We start from the raw sequence: 12,792 nt of genomic DNA, 5'->3' as shown, positions 1-12,792 counted from the left end.
ATGAATACTCTATTTTGTCTAATTTTTTCGTTTCGAATTTAATGGTGTGATCAAATTCTACAAATTATGTCTCTAGAAAAAATTTATTTTTTCAACCCAATGGAATCCTAAAATTGACGTCGTTTTCGTTTTTGACGATAATTCGACTTTTTTGGGCTCAAAAAATGACAAGTCCATTTTTTATAATTTTTCTTTATGAATCTAATGGTGTGATAGAATTTTAAAAATTCTTACTCTAGCAAAAAGTCATTATTTTAACCTATTTCGACTTGAAATTGAGGGTTTTACAATTTTTCTGTTCGGACTCGTATTTGAGTGTACTTACAGGCTAAAGTATGTTTTTTGACCATTTTAAATATAATGGTGAGGTTAGATTTCATTAAAAATGATTAGAACAAAATCCTACAATTTTAACCTAAGTCATACTTTTAGGATTTTTTTAAAATTGAATTATTTATTTTTTCTCAAGATACGAATTGAAAACTTGGGGGTTTTACAACAACATAGATTACTATATGCCTCAGAGAAATTTTCTTCTTGATTTTTAAATTCTATTTTTCTAACAATTTATAGTCAACAGAATATTGCTCTAATGACACAAAACATCAAGTTTATGAATCAAGACCTTGTGAAACTTGATTGTTTTGATGGGTCGAATTTCAAATGATGGCAACAAAATGTATTCTTTATGCTTCGTCAATTTAAGGTCGTTTATGTTTTTACAACAACATGCACAACTATTTCAATGGATACAACTTCTGAACAAATCGACACTCAACGAAAATGACAAGATGATGATCTGGATTGTTGAGACCATGTACTCAATGCAATGATTGATAGATTGTTCAACTCATTTTGCAAGTACACAACTACTAAAGAATTATGGGACTTACTAGAGAAGAACTAGTTAATCGAAGATGTGGGTACAAAAGCCTTTTAATTTCTAAATACGTCGATTTTAAAGTGACAGAAAATAAACCTATTTTTGAACAAGTTCAAGAGTTGTAATTTATTGTTACTAAGATAAATAAAGAAAATATTAAACTTCCTGAAAGTTTTCAAGTAGGTGCAATTATCTTTAAATTACTATCCTGTTGGAAAGATTATAGAAAAATCTTGTCTCATAATAAGAATTTACAAATTCTGGATGAGATTTTCATATGTTTAAAAATAGAAGAATAAAATAAGATCAGAGATAAAAATGATGATCACTTTGAATCAATTAAGGCTCATATAATTGAGTCTATAATTCAAGAAAAGAAAAAAAAATACAACAAGCCTTTTACTAATAGAAAACCTTTCAAGAAATTTATCAGAAAAAATGGTCATGGTCAGTTAAAAAAGAATGAAGGGGTTTGTTACGTGTGTGAGAAAAAAGAACATTTTGCAAGAGATTGTAGAAAACTTTAAGGTAAGAAATTGAAAATCGAATCCAATATGGTAGAAAATGTAGTTGTTGTTATGTTTGAAGTAAATAAGGTCGAAATGAAAAGACATTGGTGGATCGACTCAAGTGCAATACGACATGTGTCATTTGATAGATTTACTTTTAAATATTACAAAGCTCAAGATAAAGGATAACTTTACATGAGAAATTCTTCTACCATTAAGATTGCAAGCTCCGGTATTATAAAACTCAAACTAACTTCTAGAAAAATTCTCTTGTTAAAAGATGTTCTACATGCTATAGAAATTAGGAAGAATTTAATTTTTGATTGTATGTTAGATGAAACTGAGTTCAAGTTGGTCCTTCATTCTGGAAAATTGATCTTGACCAAAGATGATGTTTTCATTGGCAAAGGGTATGTTGTAAACAATATGATTAAATTGAATATAATTAATGATAGTATTTTTGCTTATATTGTTGAGTCTTTTGATTTGTGGTATGCTAGATTAGGACATTTAAATTCTCAAACTATAAGAATATGATGAATTTAAAAGTTTAATAAAGAAAATGATATAAATGTTATATTTGTGTTTAGTCTAAAATAGTAAAAAATCACATCGTAGTATAGAGAGAAGTTCTACTATCTTAGAATTAATACATTTAAATTTATGTGAATTAAATGGTATGCTAACTAAAGGTGGTAAAAGATACTTTATTACTTTTATTGATGACTTTAGTAAATACTGTTATATATATTTTTAATAAATAAAAATGATGCTTTTGAAGCTTTTAAATTATATAAAGCAGAATTAAAAATCAATTAGAAAAGAAAATTAAAATTTTAAGAAGTTATAGATGAGGAGAATATTTTGATAATGATTTTACTATTTATTGTGAAAATTTTGAAATTATACATGAAACTTCTTCCCCTATAACACCTCAACAAAATGGAGTAGCGGAACGTAAAAATAAGATGTTAATAGAAATGATAAATTCTGTGCTTTTAAATTCTGATTTACTTATAAATTTATGGGGTGAAATTTTGTATTTTGCATGTCATATTTTAAATAGAGTACCATATTATAAAATTAACAAAACACCATATGAACTGTGGAAAAATAAAAAATCTAATTTAAAATATTTGCGAGTTTGAAATTGTCTAGCTTATGTTAGAAAATTAGATGATAAAATTAGAAAATTAGGTTTTAGAACATATAAAAGTGCTTTCATAGGATATGCTCAAAACAGTAAAACTTATCGTTTTTTACTTAGATGATAATGTTATTATCAAATCTATCGAAGCACAATTCTTTGAAAAATTTCAACCTAAAGATAATGTTTCTGATTTCTAAAATGAAATCTATTCTAAACAAGTGTTAGGAAAAAGATAAAACAATGAAGAACTAGAACTTAAAAAAAGTAAGAGACCAATAAATGATCCACATTATGCTTTAGATTCAAATTTTTATACTTATGTTTTAGAAACAAATCCTAAGACTTATAAAGAAGTAATAACATTTTTAGATAGTGTGTTTTAGAAAGAAGCTATGGATGATGAAATATAATTTATAAAATTTAATAAAACTTGAGATTTAATATTTTTACCTCCAAGTTGTAAGGTTATAAGACGTAAGTGGGCTTTCAAAAAGAAATTAAAATCAGATGTAGTATAGAAAAATTTAAGACAATATTAGTAGCCAAAGAGTTTAGACAAAAAGAAGGAATAGACTATTTTGATACATTTTCTTTCTTGCTTGATTAACCTCTATTAGAGTTCTTTTAGCATTAGCATATATTCATAACTTGTATAAACATTAAATAAATGTAAAAACTCCATTTTTAAATAGTGATTTAGACAAAGAAATTTACTTAAAATAAGTAGAAGGTTATGTAGAATCAAGTTAAAATAATTTGATTTGTAAACTGAATAAATATTTATATAGTCTTAAACAATCACTAAAATAGTGACATGATAAATCTGATAGGAAAATAAAAGAATTTAATTTTAAATCAAATGAGTGTGATAGATGTATCTATAATAAGGTTTTAAATCAAAATTATGTGATTGTGTCATTATATGTAGATAATATGTTAATTTTTTGTATAGATATTGATATAATTGTAGAAACTAAAAATTATGTTAAATCAGCTTTTGATATGAAAGACATTGGAGAAGTAGACTTTATTCTTAGAATAAAAATCATAAAAGAAAATAAAACCATTAGTTTATCTCAAGTACATTATGTTAAAAAAATATTGCAAACATATAATATATTTGACTGTTCACCTTCTTTTACTCCTTGTGATCCTAGTAAGAAATTATTTAAGAATATCGGTATAACGGAATCTCAATTAGAATGTTCTAAAATAGTTGGTAGCCTTATGTATTTAATGCAATGTATAATACCTGATATAACTTTTATAGTGGGGGTATTTAGTAGATTTACAAATAATCTTGGACCTAAATATTGGAAAGTAAGGATTTTGAAATATTTAAAAGGAATTGAGAATTATTGTTTACAATATAGTAGTAAACCTGAACTAATAGAAGGGTTCTTAGATGCTACATGAAATTCTGATTCTCATATTCAAAATCTACAAGTGGTTATGTGGCATCCCGCCGAATACTAACACAAATCCCCATGTCAGATCTCGAGGTACTAGGTGGTACCTCGAAATTTCGGCATGGTCTCCTTTGTTTATGTTAGCATTCAAAGGCGCTCAACCTGCACCTGATAAACGACATACAATCCTGCATACATATACAAAATATAATACTAGCGGAAGCTTAAATACGTCTAATAACGTACGAAAGATCAGAGTGCGGAAGAATAACCAGAATACAGGATTATAAAAAATTTCTCACTCTAACAGAATTCCTAACACTCAAGACAGAATTCATAAAACTACCTGGGGAAATTGACACCACTAGGGGGTATAGCCCTAGTACTTACCAGGTGACGAACTCTGGTTGTCTATCTGACCAACCAGATGATCCTTATTCGTACTCTATACTTGCCTCGCCAAGCTCTGAATCTGAAACTAAAAATAGAGAAGGAAAGGGTGAGTAACAATGGTTACCCAGTAGGGAAACAAACAATTTCTGCCAATAACCCCTCCTAGCATGAACGAATAAGCATACTGAATCATTTTAAAATAATCAAAGTTTTACATAATAAACTACGATTAACTGGTACATATAGTCAGGGATGAGTAACTAAACATTTTAAAACTGACATTACATCAATCAACAGTACTCACTATACCATTTTCCTTATGTACAAATCTAATTGATCAAATGGAAACATTAAACATGTATTTCATTTTATATATCAAAGTAAAGCAGCAGATACATAATACACAATGGTGGAGTATTGGAATTAGAGTGTTGGGATTCACGACTGAATCGCTCCCAGTCGGGACATGATGTTACAATTTCTCTCTGGCATTTAGTTCCTGATTTTGTGACCGGTCGTTGCCCTTACCACGTTTGGTTGACCATTTATCCGGCTCAGGCTAGCCGTTTGACGTGACCGTAAACAATGGGTCTCTTTTCGATGTGTCAGAACGTTCGACTACTATAGATTGTTAGTGATCACTGACCAATCATTTTCGTCTATGCCTATCAGGCGTACATGTGATTCCCAAATATGCAAACCATTCATATACGACCACCTTTACATTACAAGTTCACTAGTAGATATAGATAAGAATAAACCCGGATTCCAGTTGTGACTCCACTCTCATACGCGTCCCATACCACGTATGAGTTTGGTGGTCCCTACCGTACATCCCAGGATAGTACACCACTCCGGATGATATGACGCACTATCCTTTCAGGCATTCACAAACTCTTTAACAGCTCATAAAATAGTTACATATATATATATATGTTATTTTCATTTGAAAACAAAAGAGAAATTAACAATACAAGGTTGAGAATAGATATCCAGTTTCCTACCCTGCAAGTGTAGCCACCCGGCCTAAAATAAATAACATAACGGAAACGTAAACAGCGCCTCGCGCTAACAGAAAAGAAATAAACATGCAACCAATAATATTATCCCTGGATATCTGTTCACCAACCTGCACACAACACAACAACGTAAAATGCAGACATCACCCCTCGGGTGTGACTCTGACATTTTACCATTTCATACCCTTTTTATTTTTTTTTTCGATTTTTACAGTTTTCAATCTCTTCAATAAAATATCCATTTTCTGATATTCATCAACTCAAAATGAGTTCATTGAATATTAAATCACATTTTCCAACTATAGAATTTATTTCTATCAATAATATTGAAAAAGAATACAATTTTTATATCAAAACGGGGTCCGAACAGTGCACAAGACCCAATTTATGGAAATAACCCGTTATAATACTCTACCCACATATAATTTGTTAAAAATACAATTAAACATATCAAACATGCAATTTCTGGCGTAAATTTTGAAATAAACAAAGAATTCTATATTTCGGAAATACATCCAAATTTTTCCAATAAAATCCTAAATGCAATTTTCACAATCTATGATTACTAATAGAAATTGAGAGTTTTTTACAATCACTAGGCGACGGAATTGAAGCACGTGCGCGGAAATCGAGGCGAACGGTACGGAAATAGAGACGGATCGAAATTCGAAGCGGCTGATTTTCGAAACCGGCCCGGTGGTTTTGAAGATCTCGATGTGCTCGTCTCTTCTCCCTTCTACGATGAAAGACGGTTTGACCCCGAAATTGATGAAAATCGAGGTTGAAGTTACGAAATCTCCGTATAAAAATACGGCTGATTTTTGACTATACGGGGTGGAAAAGGCGAGAAAACGAAAGGAATTTGGTTGGGTTATGTAGATAATGAGGCTGTGGACGTTTCTCCCTTCTGCGGCGGAAGACGGTTTGACCCAGAAACGGACGAAATCTGAGGTCAAAGTTTCGAAACTTCCGTATCCAAATACGGCTGATTTTTGACGATATCGGGTAAAATAGAAAGTAAAACAAAGAAAGGTTGGGTGGGTTTTGTAGAGAACGTAGCTGCGGACATTTCTTCCTTCTGCGTCGATCGTCGACGACGAGCCGTTTGTGAGAGATCTGAGATGGAAGATCGAAGAGAAAAGAAAAAAAAATTTGTTTTTTATATGTCTCGGCCGTAAGGACGCGTTGGGGAAGATGACATATAAAAAAAAATTAAAAAAATTATTTAAATAAAATGTGAGACGAATTCGGTATTTTATCAATTGTTTCGATCGATGATAACTTGATCATCCGGACTCCAAAACTGACAAATGAATACTCTATTTCACCTAATTTTTCGTTCCGGATCTAATGGTATAGTCAATTTCTACAAATTATGTCTCCATAAAAAATTTACATTTTTGGCCTGATGTGACCCCTAACTTGATGTCGTTTTCGTTTTTGGCGATAATTCGACTTCCTGATTTTCAAAAATGACAAATAAATAGTCTATGTTGAATAATTTTTCGTTATGAACCCAATGGTATGATCGAATTTTAACAATTATTACTCTAACAAAAAGTCACTGTTTTAGCCTAGTCCGACCCGATAATCGAGGATTTTACAACTTTTATATTTGGACTCGCATTTGAGCGTGCTTACAGGCTAAACTATGTTTTTTGATCATTTTGAATCTAATGGTGAGGTCAGATTCCATTAAAAATGATCAAAAACATCCTAAAGTTTTACCCCTAAATCCCACTTTCAAGATTTTCTTAATATTTCACTATTTATTTTTTCCTCGAGATACGAATTAAAAATTCGGGGTGTTACATTCTCCCCCCCTTAATAAAAATTTCGTCCTCGAAATTGAAATCATACTTATCAAACTTTGTCGTGATTCCACTAACATGACATGTATAATAAACACTACCTATTTTCGATTACTATCTATTCTTAGTCCCAAACTAATCTCATTTATAACTCGTAGACTTATGTCTCCTATATTTTGTCAGCCCAATACATTCATTAATTAATCACTCTATTTTAAACCCATACTCCAACTAATCCATTATTTGTATAATCCTAAGATAATAATCAATTTACCTTGTATCACTTCCCCACCAATATTTATCAACAATAATATTTTCACATCTTCTCTATTCATTATCTTTAATTCTCTCACCCATTACACCGTCTATTATGTTTTATCCATACTTGCATGAATATTACTACTCAATGCATAGTTTTACCGCAAACACACCACTATCTTTATATTCAATTCAATATTACATTTCTACTTATGGTGATATTTCCTCAAAACCTCTGTCACAACCTTTATAATTTAAAATCTTACTCGATGGGCTAAATCCTACATCTGTTTTCTCACAATTCTATTAAGTCACCATTAATACAACATTGTTACAAGATTATCTTTCTCACATTTTACATCGACCCACCTCCTAACTTATATTCTACTAAATCTCTTTAGGATGGATGTGGGCACAAGCAGGTGGTAGTCGCTGCTTCTACGGAATCATTATCTTTACTTATATCACTTTCGTTTCAAGGAGCGAAAATAAGTCACGATCGAAGTCTCAAAGTGAGTGCTTGTCTGTATAAAGCATTGATCACGTAATGAGAACGATAATAATGAATTCTTCTATTAGAAGGCGATCGTGAAATGAGAAGGCAAAAGAAGAGTTAGAGCCGACACCGATGATAGAAAGATGAAAGGGAAAAGAGGATCTATCTTTTCAAATGAGGAGAATCGATTCAAGAAGTCGTAAAGCAAGAGCTACTTTATCTAATAGTTTAGTCGTTAGGCCTCCCAAAGTTAAGTCATTTTCAATCGAAAGGAAAGATACGCAATTCCCTGTGTTGATATTCGAGGAAGTAGCTCTCGACATGAAGGATATACAAAAAATACCTGCTTATCTACTAGCGTAATTTACGAGTAATTGACTAGACTATTGATATAAAGACTAGCATACCAATTGAACATCACTTGTCTTTTCACACTTTACAATTATTCTAATACCTATTTTGCAAGTTCTTAAATGATCTTCCAAAAATCGTATTCTTTCTTCGCAAGGCCTCCCAATGGTATAAATAATTTCATTACTTGACCTGTGTCAGTGGTTTCTACCTCTAGCAAGTGTGCAAACTCTTCACAGAATTATATAGTCTAGAGGAACCAATATTGAGTAAAACTCCACGTTCTAACATTATAGGAGTTCTATATTATGGATACCTTGATTCGGAGGAGATTGGCCTTGAATACATCGACCTCTTGGTCATATTTGATTTGGGAGGAAAAGAAGTCTAAGGTCGACTAATTTGTCTTCTAGAGGTCTGTAACTCCATATCTTCTCGTTTTATCCTTTAAGCTCGATTCATCGTATCTCTATAATTGGTAGTCTCAATCATCGATCTCTTGGCCATTAGGTAGGGTTATAGTCTTTTAAAGAATTTACGGGCCTTCTGCAAATCTGTCAGGATAAGCTCGGGCGCATATCGTGACAACTTAGTGAACCTCATATCATAGTCGGTAATCAATAGATTACCCTGCACTAATCTCAAAAACTCCTAATGTTTGATTTCTCGAGCAATCTCAAATATAAATCTATCAACAAATATCCTCTCGAATTCTACCTACTCAAACGATCCATCTCCCAATATATTCATCTCAAAACGTTATTAATGATTGGTATCCTCATCCAATTAGAATGTAATCACCATCATCCATTGATTTCTTGGGCATCACATGACACTCAAAATCTCTTAGGTCTTCAAAACCCACTCATTGACCTCAATCGGATCGAAAAAAAAACACCCAAATCTCGGTAGACATAATCATTAAAAATTCTACAACCACACCTTATATTTATCTATCCTTTGAGTTGGGGAATTCTCTCATTATTCAAAGACACGACCTGTGGTAATGTTCCCTGAGGTAGAATAGTATTTATCTCTTGAGAATAAGTCCAGCGCTTCTTCATTTCTTAGATTTAATGGTGCACCTTACAATTGTGGTAAGTCTTGTACCATCTTTCACTTCCGATCGCTAGTTTTGTATGATCAGGATGGCACGAATACGTTATCAACTTTAGTAAAATATGGTGGCTTTATTATCTCATACATTGGTTTGTCTAGCACCTTTTGGAGCCACACATCCTTAATCAATTGACGTTGACCCGAACATTACTCTCATTTATGTCCCGATTTGCTACACTCATAACATACCACAACATTTTTCTTTCGATGGATTTAGTAGTATATGTTGTTATTTCTTATGAAATTCTTCCATCCATTGAGTTGGTATGTCTATAATATCATTCCCCACTTATTGTTATTTTTCCTATGAATTTGTTAGTTTCGTAACTGTTTGTCGCTAATTGCCTTCCTTCCATTTGTCGTCGAGGTGATGGTGGTTGTACTATTCATATTTCTTCTCTAAAGTTATCATGAGACTCAGCTACCTATCCGATGAATGACATTAGTTGTGATATCGGGTCAGTAGTCTGATCCAAAACCTATCTTGTCTCTGTTGTGTTTTGGCATCTGCCTCGTCCACTCCTCTCGCTTATGTTCATCCGTATTAAGGCACTTATTAGAATAAGGCCAAAACCATTCTTACGTAACTATGAATTACTACCGTAGCTTGAAACTTAGTAATGGACTCCATTTCCATAACTAACAGAACATATCTAAAATCTTATCTTAGGCTTACAAGGCTCTATAGACTTCTAGACACAGAAGAACTCATAATTCCAATACGGAATTACTAATGAGCTCAGATACCGAATTCCTATTGACACTCTATGATTATCGCTCTAATAAATGTGGTATCAGCCAACTTTTCAAAACATAGCAGATCAGTATCACATACGGATCTAATACTATGCTCTGATACCATCTGTGGCGCCCTGCCGGACGTTAACACAAATCCCCATATCAAATCTCGAGGTACTAGGTGGCACCTCGAAATTTCGGCATGTTCTTCTCTGTTTATGTTAGCATTCCAAGGCGTTCAACCTGCACCTGATAAACGACATACAATCCTGCATACATATACAAAATATAATACTAGCGGAAGCTTAAATACGTCTAATAACGTACGAAAGATCAGAGTGCGAAAGAATAACCAAAATACATGATTATACAAAATTTCTCACTCTAACATAATTCCTAACACTCAAGACAGAATCCATAAAACTACCTGGGGGAATTGACACCACTAGGGGGTATAACCCTAGTACTTACCAGGTGACGAACTCTGGTTGTCTATCTGACCAACCAGATGATCATCATTCGTACTCTATACTTGCCTCGCCAAGCTCTGAATCTAAAACTAAAAATAGAGAAGGAAAAGGTGAGTAACAATGGTTACCCAGTAGGGAAACAAACAATTTCTGCCAATAACCCCTCCTAGCATGAACGAATAAGCATACTGAATCATTTTAAAATAATCAAAGTTTTACATAATAAACTACGATTAACTGGTACATATAGTCAGGGATGAGTAACTAAACATTTTAAAACTGACATTACATCAATCAACAATACTCACTATACCATTTTCTTTATGTACAAATCTAATTGATCAAATGGAAACATTAAACATGTATTTCATTTTATATATCAAAGTAAAGCAGCAGATACATAATACACAATGGTGGAGTATTGGAATTAGAGTGTTGGGATTCACGACTGAATCGCTCCCAGTCGGGACATGATGTTACAATTTCTCTCTAGCTTTTAGTTCTTGATTTTGTGGCCGGTCGTTGCCCTTACCACGTTTGGTTGACCATTTATCCGGCTCAGGCTGACCGTTTGACGTGACCGTAAGCAATGGGTCTCTTTTCGATGTGTCAGAACGTTCGACTACTATAGATTGTTAGTGATCACTGACCAATCATCTTCGTCTATGCCTATCAGGCGTACATGTGATTCTCAAATATGCAAACCATTCATATACGACCACCTTTACATTACAAGTTCACTGGTAAAGATAGAGAAGAATAAATCCGGATTCTAGTTGTGACTCCACTCTCATACGCGTCTCATACCACGTATGAGTTTGGTGGTCCCTACCGTACATCCCAAGATAGTACACCACTCCGGATGATATGACGCACTATCCCTTCAAGCATTTACAAACTCTTTAACAGCTCACAAAATAGTTACACACATATATATATATATATATATGTTATTTTCATTTGAAAACAAAAGAGAAATTAACAATACAAGGTTGAGAATAGATATCTAGTTTCCTACCATGCAAGTGTGGCCAGCCGACCTAAAATAAATAACATAACGGAAACGTAAACAACGCCTCGCGCTAACAGAAAAGAAATAAACATGTAACCAATAATATTATCCCTGGATATCTGTTCACCAACCTGCACACAACACAACAACGTAAAATGCAGACATCACCCCTCGGGTGTGACTCTGACATTTTACCGTTTCATACCCTTTTTCCTTTTTTTTTCGATTTTTACAGTTTTCAATCTCTTCAATAAAATATCCATTTTCTGATATTCATCAACTCAAAATGAGTTCATTGAATATTAAATCACATTTTCCAACTATAATTTTTATATCAAAACGGGGTCCGAACAGTGCACAAGACCCAATTTATGGAAATAACCCGTTATAATACTCTACCCACGTATAATTTGTTAAAAATACAATTAAACATATTAAACATGCAATTTCTGGCATGAATTTTGAAATAAACAAAGAATTCTATATTTCGGAAATACATCCAAATTTTTTCAATAAAATCCTAAATGCAATTTTAACCATCTATGATTGCTAATAGAAATTGAGAGTTCCTTACAATCACTAGGCGACGAAATTGAAGCACGTGCGCGGAAATCGAGGCGAAAGGCGCGGAAATCGAGACGGACCGAAATTCGAAGCTGCTGATTTCCGAAACCGGCCCGGTGGTTTTGAAGATCTCGATGTGCTCGTCTTTTCTCCCTTCTACGATGAAAGACGGTTTGACCCCGAAATTGATGAAAATCGAGGTTGAAGTTACGAAATCTCCGTATAAAAATACGGCTGATTTTTGACTATACGGGGTGGAAAAGGCGAGAAAACGAAAGGAATTTGGTTGGGTTATGTAGAGAATGAGGATGCGGACGTTTCTCCCTTCTGCGGCGGAAGACGGTTTGACCCAGAAACGGACGAAATCTGAGGTCAAAGTTTCGAAACTTCCGTATCCAAATACGGCTGATTTTTGACGATATCGGGTAAAATAGAAAGTGAAACAAAGAAAGGTTGGGTGGGTTTTGTAGAGAACGTAGCTGCGGACATTTCTTCCTTCTGCGTCGATCGTCGACGGCGAGCCGTTTGTGAGAGATCTGAGATGGAAGATCGAAGAGAAAAGAAAAAAAAAATTTGTTTTTTATATGTATCGGCCGTATGGACGCGTTGG

Source organism: Akebia trifoliata, chromosome 10 (assembly GCF_017979445.1).
Source record: "Akebia trifoliata isolate Shusen 1 chromosome 10, ASM1797944v1, whole genome shotgun sequence".
In the NCBI taxonomy this organism is placed as follows: Eukaryota; Viridiplantae; Streptophyta; class Magnoliopsida; order Ranunculales; family Lardizabalaceae; genus Akebia; species Akebia trifoliata.
The sequence above is the reverse complement of the archived record's forward strand: the minus strand, read 5'-3'. Positions refer to the sequence as shown.